General features: G+C 35.3%; 1 long non-coding RNA gene across 1 annotated transcript; it reads right to left on the bottom strand.

Moving 5' to 3' along the window:
• Nucleotides 1-863: 863 nt before the first annotated feature.
• On the bottom strand, nucleotides 864-10,852 carry LOC120524671. The gene is made up of 3 exons (XR_005632816.1): nucleotides 10,793-10,852; nucleotides 8,115-8,206; nucleotides 864-1,339 (listed from the first exon to the last, which is right to left on the bottom strand). It is a non-coding gene; the product is annotated as an uncharacterized LOC120524671 (long non-coding RNA).
• Nucleotides 10,853-11,508: the final 656 nt, after the last annotated feature.

Here is an 11,508-nt window from a genome sequence, read left to right as displayed (position 1 = left end):
GAATAGTGGAAGATTCGACATGTATATGAAGTTACTGGTGTCTGTAGTTGATTGGTTAAATTCTATAAACTAAAAGTCAGATGATATGGTATAATAGACAAGGTAATGGTAATATAAAAGTATAAAAGGGAACAAATTGAATTAATGATTGCTTACTCCATGAACTGACACATTTGTGCATGTCTATGTGCAAATAAAGAGTCGTTCTGCTTTTCCAGCTGGTCTCCATGAATTACTTCTTTGAAAACAGAGGAAACTTTTTCCCACAACACTACCATATCTCTTCAACTTTATATTCATTTTAGATCAATTTAGTTTAGTTTTGTGTAGCACTCTTAATTGAGTACAGCTCCTGAGCACTTAAAGCATACATTGATTTCACAAATGAAAACATAGTAAAACAGAAAAAAATCAATTTATTTGATTAACATAAACATTTTAAAACATGAATGCATTAGGATTACAATGTAATTTAGATAAGCATTTGAGGAGGAAAAAATCCCGGGACCACCATTGGTTATAACACTCAAAGTTCTGGTGAGGTAGAGCACCTGACCACCTATATCCTCGTTGGCATTTTACAATATTATTAATACACTAGCTGTGTAAGCCTGTGCTGTTAAAAGCCTGAGGTCCTAGAAACTATTGAAATCCTCAGAAAAAAAATTGAAATGTATATATGTCAGGTAATTGAAAGGAACTACTCTGGGCATCTCTTTCCAAGGAGGATTCGTTTTGCCGACATGCTCACATCACTTGTGCATTAGCAGAGGGAGGAAAAGTGAAAGGGATACCATTTTGCCAATGTTAGCGGCTAAGCGACTTTGTCTTTCTTCTGAGGTTTCATTTTGCCAACGTGCTTTAGAAAGAAAAGGAAAATTTGAAACTGTTACATATTCAAAATATTTGGCTATAAGCTTTTTGTAACATTAATCTTTTAACAGATTTGAACCTTTGCCAGTTATTAAAGATCTATTTCTAAAATTATGATTGTGTGTTGCCTGTTACAAGTGCATTACATTAGTCTAATCAGCTAAAAACAAAAGTATCTGTCAACTTCTCAGCATCCTGCAGTGACATAAATGGTCAAACTCGCACTGTGTTTCATAAATGGAAAAACACCGCCTTTGTAACATGGGTAATGTGAGATTTGAACTTTAGTTCAGATTCAGTGATGATGCCTACTTTCTTTACTTCTGGCTTTGTCTGTAAAGTTAGATGATTTTTTTTATCTTGATGAGTTTGAGAAAATTACTGCACTCTTCTTGTAGACAGGCATTCAATCATATAGGAGCATCAGAGTCAATTGTCGCCACTGACATTAATAGCTCTGTGTCATCTGCAAAGATATGGAAATTCAACTTATTTCTTTTATGTTAATAATAAAAGTCTTTCTTACTGTATATAGTATCTTATCTCAAACACAAGGTCATGTTACAATAATAAATTAACAAATACATACAAAGAAAACCAAAGTGAAAACAACATATTTGAGATGATATAATACAAACACAACAGAGTATAAATAATTTTAAATTAATTTTAGAAATGTACAGGTAAAATAAGAAGTGGTAGACAAAAAATGGCAAAATAGCAATGTAAAGAAAATAAAACTGTTAGCTCTTACTAAATGTATGGTAAGATTGGTTGAATAGATATATTTTAAGATTGGACTGGAAAGAGGAAATGCTTGTGGAGACATTGAGGAAGAGTGTGTACAGTTTGGGAACAACTGCACTAAATGACCACATTTCATGTGGGGAACAAGCGTGAGTATGAGGCTGAAGGTGAGCAGAAAGATAAGAGGGGCAATGTCAGTTAGTGCTATGTATAGTATGCAATTATAAGGAGTTCTGTATTGAATGAAAATGGTTACAGGAAATCAGAGTAACTGGAAAAAACAGGATTAATACAGAATGTGCAGATTTCCTAGCAGATGAGTTTTGAATATACTACAGTTAACTGAGAGATTTGACAAGGAAGGCACGGTATATCATGAATTACAGTAATGCAGACATGAGGCAATAAACACGAGTTAGGATTTCTGAAAGTGAAGAGCAGACATGGGCAATATTCAGACGTGGGTAGAGTAGCCAAAAATTGTGCTCAAGTAAGAGTAGCGTTACTTCAAAATAATATTACTCAAGTAGAAGTAAAAAGTAGTCATTCAAATAATTTCTCAAGTAAGAGTAAAAAAGTATTTGGTGAAAAGACTACTCAAGTACTGAGTAACTGAACATAATATATTATTTATTTTTTTAGAAATGTAATAAGACAAAAATATAAAATAATGTGAAAATTCTGCTATTTCCAAATAAAAAAATGAGTAAACATAAATAACATCTTTACAAAATAAAGATGCACAAATAAAACAAAGTTCCAAATCTCAGTTTTTCACAACAAAGCTTTTGAAGTCAATACCTACAATAGGGACAGTAACATGTATCTTTGAACAGTGCAAATTGCTTACAGTGACAAGGTATTCTGTACACTGACAGTATAATACTGCATGTTCACTTTGTGGTGTAGCGGGTTCGCAGCTTCAAAAAAATAAAAAAAAGGCCAGTTTCAAATCCATAAAGCAGTGTCACTCTCCGTTGGCGCAATTGCACACCTGCGGGGAGTTAATGAGGTAGTTGGAGCGAGTCGCACCTGCACGTGTGAGTGCAATCGATCTCAATTACTTCATTGGCTTCCTGTGGCATGTGATTAAGGCCCACAGAGATGGGAGTGTATATATACGAGTCAGCACAAAAAAGAAGGGGGAATCATAGAAAAGGAGAAAAGAAAAGGTCAGCAGAAAGGAGCTTGTGGCTGCTGAGTCTCCACCAGCTACGCAAGCAATGGGTGAGCCAGGAGAATGAGAAGGAGGTGGGCTAAGATCAGGAGGAGTTAGTCTGCATTTTAACCTCGGATTTTTAATGGATTTATTTACTGATATTTTTTATCCTTACTTTTCACAATGATTTTTATGGATTTATATATGTATTGTTTTTTAGAACACTGCACCATTGACACTTTTGTTGATTTTACTTTTGTTTTGACTGTTTTTTAATAAAAGCACTTGAGCACTTTTTCCACCATCCTCTCCTTCTGGCCTCTTCAGTGAATTATCCTAATATGTCAGCTCTTCTTGGTCATACCTATCGACATTGTGGGTTCAGCAGAATCCCATGTGGGAAGAGGGAGTCTGTAGGGGACTGGCATCGTCACACACTTGCCCTCCAAATAGCACAACTGATAGAAAATAACATTAGAACACAAGGCAGCTTGTGCACATACAAGAAGTCTCACTTTACCATGACTGTCTGTGCATGTTTGGTTAAAACATGCTTGTTCTTCACTCAGTCAAGTGATGGTTAAGCTTCTCAAGGTTCTTGTAGTGAAGCTGTGACTGTTTAGCAGTGAACAGGAGCCCCGCATGACTAAAAAGTCTCTCGCAGGAAGTTTGTGTGTGGTCATGTGACTGCATGGCTACATCTGATTGGTGAAATGTAGTCATGTGATTATTGTTGCTATGTATGATTGGTGAAACAGTCATGCAGTAGACCCACTTATGACTTCTCTCTGGCAAAAATAGTGCAATACATAAACAGAAAATGTAACGAGTCGAGTGTTGCCCAATGTAGCTGAGTAAGAGTAGCGTTTCTTCTTCACAAATGTAATCAAGTAAAAGTGAAAAACGTATGGTGCAGTAAAACTACTCTTAGAGGTAAATGTAACTCGTCACTACCCACCTCTGGCAATAATAAGTAGGAGATAGTATGCAGGTAACGTAAAGGAGTTAATATCTGTCAGCAAGGAGATCAAAAATAACACATCACTGCAAACTGTACTACAAGAGTAACTGTAAGTACCATCTAAAATGTGAGACAAATTGTGTTTGATGACTTTACCGAAGGGGAACTTTTGTGACGTGAATGTTAATGGACAAAGGAATGATCCATATTGGACACCACACTCTATTTCAGTGTTTCTCAAACTCATTCCTGGGGATCAACTGTGGCTACAGGTTTTTGTTATAACAAACTTCTGTTTTTAATTGGACTCTTAGCCTAATTAAGTGAGCTACTATTTCCCAGTTTCTATGTTTTGTGGTCAATGTAGAAAATACACAATTAAGTTTGGTAACATTTTTATTAAAATGTACTAAGCGGGTTTATGGGGATAATGTGGTTTTTTTTTTTACTTTTTAACAGTATTTTCATCCTGATTTTCATTCTGCTTTTCCAGGTCTTCTAATCCATTACTATATTTACTAGTAAGTGGGTCTGACTCTGAAGTAGTTGCAGCTTGTCATCATTCAGTGTTGTTGGCCAGGGAGTCTACTCTTCTTGTTTTTGTCATTATTAGGAGACATTGAAAGGAGCCAACTACAAAATGGAAAAGCAATAGGGAAACAACAAAAAAGAGTTAAGCATTTAAAGCTATAGGAAAAATAGAAATACTTCTAAATATCTTATAAATGTAAAAATCTCACTGCTGTGCTTATCTGAATGTAGAATATGAGAAAAGAAAAAAGGACAAGCTAAGTAAATACGATTAATTACTATTGATTCTCACTGATTGTGAACCTGGTTGAAACAAAAACATGCAGCCACAGGTGGACCGTAGGAATGAGGTTGGGAACAGTATCATATATTTCTCACTGACAGTTGTCTAACTTTACTAAACAAAAACAAAAAAAATTAAATTCTACCAATTAGAAATATGACTGAAACCCTCTTAATGTGTTTACATTTTGGCATCAAACTGACCACAACAACTAAAAAGAAGAAAACATCTCTAACCGGATGTATTTTTCAAAGTTATGAATTAATTCTGAACTTATTACCCCAAAATGTACATGAAAGGCAACTCCCACTTTCTTCCATATATTAGTCCTATTAGTCCTTACATGGCTATTTCTGCAGCTTCAACTCAAAAATGGGATTCAACAAAAGCCTGACGCGGAAATGATTCCACAGACAAAGTATCTTCGTTTTTTAAAGTTTAGTTAAGTTTTAAAGTAAAACAGTTTACACAAAAAAAGGAAATTAAAATAGCAAAAAAGAGAAAAATTAATGTTAAGAAAAGTTCAATTATAGATTAATCTTGTTACATCTCAAATCGTTACTATTTACTTAATATTTCTGAACCATTTCAAAACGGTCAGAAAACTGTATGCTTATCCCATTTCTAAGCTTAAATGGGTCTTTCAAGTCCTTCTTTACTGGGACTTGTTCCAAACAAACTGAGCTTATTATCACACTGTTATTCAGTTATAGTAAGAAGGTTCTATCTCTTGTTAACTATAGGGGGAAAAGACTATACCATAAGCTATGACTATGAAAGACATTAATATTCTATTTAAATTAAGCAAACATCAATATGAGTTTAACTCAAAACTTTAACTTTCTAAGATTGGCTCTTACATTTCCGGCCCCTAATTGGCTATGCAGGAGCGGAGACAATTATTTTACTTTACTTCAATATGAGCCAATTACTTTTACATTAACTATTCATTTCAAATCATTAGCAATATCACTGCAAACAAACATTTTTAAAAATTTCATATTTCAAACATTGGCTGTTTCTTGAAGTAGGCACAGTTTATTCTTCCATATATTAGTCCTATTAGTCCTTACATGGCTATTATCACCTTCATGCAGAAAAATGTGGTAATAGATGCTTGAGATGAAGCTGGACCTGTAAGAGCCATTTGCTGGTTATTTAAGTTATATACATGTTTGCCTAAATATTAGTGCATAGTCTATGGGAGGTTCCTACAACCTCCATAAGTTGAATTGAATTGGTATATTCTAACTACTTCTAGCCTCTCTGACTATACATTATACTCAGTGAAGTGCCTTGTCATTTGTAAGGCACTGAGGGCACATGATTTTAAAGCGTGCCTTATGTGCCAAGTGAGATGAAAGACAACATGCTCCATTGAATGTACAGCGCCGTACATTTAAAGTGTACTGAAAAAGCAGTAAAGGATCTTTAAGTATAGAAACAACTAAAGTTTGACAAGAAAAGCTAAGTTTAGAACAGAGACATTTTTTCTATTTTTTTTTTTGCCTTTTATTCTAAGTGTGTAACAACCTATTTTCAGGGGAATAGTTTACCCTGACAGTATGTTTCCAAGCAGCGGCTACACAGCCCTAAAGAAGTACATTTTTAACTCATAAGGGAGGCAAAGGACTGCTTTTTGATTAGAGGATGAGCTGCAGAAGAATTGTGGCAATGTGTAACATGAGGTGGGAAAAGGCAATGTGGTAACATGATTTCTGTTTCTGTTTTACCAAAACTTGTTATACTGTAGCCGATAGTGTAAGATTTCATTGGGAGTAATAGGTTTTAATGTGTGAGCTTGTTATAGTGAAATTCTGTCATTGTCTCCACAGACAACTATAATAGCTGCAGAAGCTCTTCTTCATGGAATTGGTGTTTAGCTTTTGTTGTAGTTGGAGAGTGTGAGGGACACTTTTGTTGTAGTTGGAGAGTGTGAGGGACAGAGTTTGAACCCACATGTGAGGTGAGATTGGCAGCTGAAAAGATTGATCTCAGTCCCTGTTACAACAGAAGCAGACTGGAGTGTGTATGCATATTTGTTCCTTATAATATTAAGTGAGGATAATTCCTCCAGTGTCATCTATAGCAGCTGTCACTCATGTTACAACTAGCATTATATACAGGTTCGCTGAGCTGAAAAAGGTTATAAGCACTGTGTGGTTTCTGAACTCTTTTAAGACACCCCCCACCCCCACCCAATGGGAAGACACACTGAAGCACGACTGCCACGTCTGTGGAGGGCTGCTTATCTATCACCGAGGCAACTGCAGGTTCGCAGTGCAGCAGCATAGTGCTGTGGAAACAACTATGAGCTGAACAAGATCACGTTATACAAAACTGTCGCCGATGTGTGATACAAGAAACATTATAAATGCAGGAAACAATATAACTAGGCCACTGACCTGGCCTCAACTCTGCCCATTTGCTGTGTCTGTGTATGGGAGCTCCCGCTGCAATAACTAACTGTGCTGTTCCTGTTTCAAATTGAATAAAGCTGGTTTTGCTGAAGTACTGAAACTCAGCCTTGTGTTTTGGGGTGCAAGTCAATGACACAGCACATATAAGAATCACACTAACATGGAAATAAATCAAAGATATTTTGGAGAACATAGATAGATAGAACTTTTCATTTTACAGAAGTTCTTTAAAAAAAAATAAATACGTAAATTGGCAGATCAGTAAGTAAATAAATATACAAGTATACTCAGTAACTACTAAATAAGTACAGAATCAAAAAAGAAAAACAGTGAGAAATATGGACCATCCATAAAAAGGCTGCTGATTGCACAAATATAGTGATGTATAGCTTAACAGAAAGAGTAAAATTTAAGTAAAGGTTTCATGGTTATTTTGGATACCAATGGTATCATACCATGGTTTAGTTCATGGAATCAAAGAAAAAAAAAATGAAAATACTGTGGATGGTGGAAATCTGGGCAAAAAAACCTTACTGTACAGTCTTTGGTATACAAACAGTAAAGACTAGGAAATGCTGTAAGGTCAAATTATAAAAGAAAAACTGGAATGCTGTAAAAAATAAACTGAATTTGATCAATATAAGTTAAGAATATCATATCAAAGTACTAACAATACAAATAGTAATCCATTGAAAGACTTACAGTAGATCTCACTCTAAATATGTCAGTACCTACTCAAAAACAAAACCATCTGTCACAGCAGCTGTAGCTGGAAGCAAAGACTGAATGATTAACACTTCTCGTGTGTTTAATGCCAAATTTTGGAAATTTTCATTTATTTAACTTTGTCCCATATCATTTTTATCTGCGCTGCAACTTATAGAGGAATTAAAGATAGATACATTGTCAGTTTATTTCTAATTTCAGGAATCGATAGGGTGTCAGGGAGTGAATGCTACTTGACCATTTCCATCTGTGAAAGTGGCAGCTCTTGAGGATCATGTAAAGCCATCAGCCCTGTGACATGACAGATGGTGCCAGAATTATATAACACAGAAGCATACAGGGAACTACAGAGCACATAAAAGATAATGGCATACTGAAATCTGGAAATCAGACAAGGAATCTGTAAAACTTTACCCATTGTTTGCTTAACTGTACAAAGTCCTATCTTCATCTAAAAGCAAGTCATTCCACCATCAAAAACTGCTCAAGAACAGGAGTTCACACATCTGTAAATGTAATAATAATAATAATAATAATAATAATACATGTATTTATTTTACCTTTCATGATACTCAAGGAGCAGTTAAGAAACATAAAAAATAAGACAGCCAGAATTAAAAAAAAGATAAATGAAAGCCTAAACTATAATAAATACAATCGGCACATAAAACCTTGTTTAAAAAGATATGTCTTTAAAAGCCATTCACACTCACACAGATCCGTAGTCATGCATGCTGAACTATCTTAAAGTCATCAATACCAAAAATGCATGTTTTGTAGCATTTTGAAAATACGAGTCAATGGTCTCAAGGAATTTAAAGGTTATAGAATTCTAGAGTGTCTTTTGTCAATATACTTACAAGAATGCTGCTGAGTAATATGAGGCATCAAAATTTTAACATTCAAGTATGTTCCAACCACCTGTCCATTATCACACACTAAAACCAACTTGGTGTCAAGGGAGCATGAACATAAAATAGCATTTGGTGTAATGCAGGAATTACCTCTAGCTGAAAAACCAGTCTGTTACAGGGTACACTCACAAATCACATCTATCTATGTTAACATGGGTTTTACTCTGGGTATTCCAGTTACAGTGTATTCCCACGTACTAAGGGACGTTAGGAGGATAGATTTCTCCAACAAGTGTTAATGTATTTCCCAAATTAGTCTGCTATAAACTCTGACTACTTGTGCCGGAGAACTGAATAGGAAATGGATGGATTGAACAGATCAGTATTGTTATAGTAGGCATGCACATTTAAAATTCTTAAATTAGCTTTGTGCAGAGGAATTGCTAAAATTGTCAGATTATTACACTAGAAAAGTTAAATTTAACAGGGAAGAGTTGTAACTAGCAGTGGAAAGACTAAAACTGAAGCATTATGAATATATAGTAGTGAAGCAGGCTTAAACAAGTGAACATTTATTAAAGAATGTTGACTGCAAATACATAAGTGATACTGTACATGGGTGGGCGTTTGAAGAGCAGCTTAGTCTTGAAATCCTATAGAGAAGTGCATGAAGCAGATGGCAATTTCCAATGGAAACCCAGGTTATAGAATATCTCTCAACACCCACCAGATGTTATCACTAACAATTAAGTTACAGCAGAATGTTATACGCCTGCATGTACAAATTGAAAATATTCAAATAAGAATGGAAATAAATGAAAATGATAGAAATGCTACAGATACTGATTTCTAAATTAATAAACACTCTTCCCACTCACCAAATGAAGAGGCACATTCATGAAAGTTTCTATGGTAGGCAAGATCACCAGCTTAGGCAAAACAAAGCATTAATAGAATAAGATATGAATAATAAAGGAAAATGTGTGAAATATTCAATAAAGTGACATTTTTACTTTTGTAAAAGATACTTAATAATATAAAAGCACTACATACTTTAGAGAGCTTATAAAAACAATTATATCTGAATGATAAAATCTTATTAACATTGCTTAAATGATGGTGAAGTCTATTTTCTTACAACATTTGGAATGCATCATGGTCTATATGGATAACAAAAGCCCTTTGGCTGGGGACACATTGTGGGAAAAGCTTGTTGATCCAAATTCTAATTCCTAGCTGTTGAGTTTCATGTTTTTTCGTAGTAATCCAGTTGTGTTGTCTCTTGCTTTTCAGAAATGTTGATTGACTTACCTAAATTGTGTGATGTGGGTGCTGTACCAAACTTTGGCTGAGGACATTACTCTCCAGCTAATATTGATCATACGTAAATGTCTTGATGAAAAAAGAAATTGGAATAAAAATTACCAAAGAGAAAACTAACCAGCAGATAAACAAAGTAGGGTGTTTTTGCCAAAAATGTTTTCACAATGCGGCACGGTGGTGCAGTGGTAGCGCTGCTGCCTTGCAGTTAGGAGACCCAGGTTCGCTTCCTGGGTCCTCCCTGCGTGGAGTTTGCATGTTCTCCCTGTGTCTACGTGGGTTTCCTTCCACAGACATGGTGGATTGGTGATTCTAAATTGGCCTTAGTGTGTGTTTGTGTGTGTCCTGCGGTGGGTTGGCACACTGCCTGGGATTGTTTCCTGCCTTGTGCCCTGGGATTGGCTCCAGCAGACCCCTGTGTTTGGATTCAGTGGGTTGGAAAATGGATGGATGTTTTCACAACATGTTTTCCCATATTATTCAAAATCAATAATTATTTTATGCATTTCCTAATGCTCAAGTTTAAGTTTGCATAATATTCTGAACTCTGAAGTAACCATAAAGCTTATTATTACATTTATTAGAATTAAATATTAGTGATTATAAATTATTAACCAAAAAAAAAAGAGAGCTTTAAGCCATTGCTTTAATATCCAAAAGTTGTATAAATTTAAACATTTGACATTTAAGCAATAAAACAATAACACCTATTATACTGCCTTACACTAGTCTACAAAAAAAAAAAAAAAAACAAATCTCTCTCGTCAAAAGTTTTATGTGTACATTTGAGGGTGCTAAATCCAAATCAGTCAGTAGAATTGCTCTATCATGTTCAGTTTTTAAGAGATGAAGGTTTAAATTAAAAAACATTGTTTTTGATTTAAAAAAATACATTAAAAATATAATTGTTTTACTTACAAAAGGCAGTGACTTGGTAGTTTGTTTTCCTCTTATAGTCAGTGATCCCTCAAATGCTGTTCTCTGCTGAGTGGATGTAAATTACATATGCACTAGTACTTAATGTTTAGGACCAAATGATTCCATTTGCATTTCCCCTGTGGAGTTTCAATCACCGCAAAACACCAACACGATTGGCGAACTGCGAGGGGTGTTCCCTGTAGACTGCCTCGGGTACATTGGAACAATAGTGCTAATTAGTGGTTCAACCAGGTGCAGGTGAGCAGCAGCTACAAAGTATAGCTCAGGATGATGGATGAGCAACACTATAACAATTGTGTGGCAGTTCAAAAGTGCAGTCATGCAGCTTATAAGTCCCTGAATTCACTGTGAAGTGACCAACAGATGTTTGCTAACTTAGACTCACTCTAATTTCCACTATAATGTCTGTCCATTTTAATGATGTCCAAGTGGAACCTCTTCCCATGTTCATCTGAGACTGCCCCCATGTTTTCAAGGAAAATATCCAAATGAGAGTGTAGGAACTTGATTTTTAAAGACATGTTGCACCCGATCGCTAGGTAGGAAGAGAGAAGCTCTTGAACTAGTTCTTCATAGTTTTCTGCCTTTGTATTCCCAAGAAAATTGTGGTACATGATTTGTTTTCTTCAATAAAGGAAGAGTGTGTATTATTTTACCATTTGCTTACATTACCTCATCAAGACGATGAATGGATC

Source organism: Polypterus senegalus, chromosome 2 (assembly GCF_016835505.1).
Source record: "Polypterus senegalus isolate Bchr_013 chromosome 2, ASM1683550v1, whole genome shotgun sequence".
Classification (NCBI taxonomy): Eukaryota; Metazoa; Chordata; class Cladistia; order Polypteriformes; family Polypteridae; genus Polypterus; species Polypterus senegalus.
This window is presented reverse-complemented; position numbering and strand designations above follow the sequence as displayed.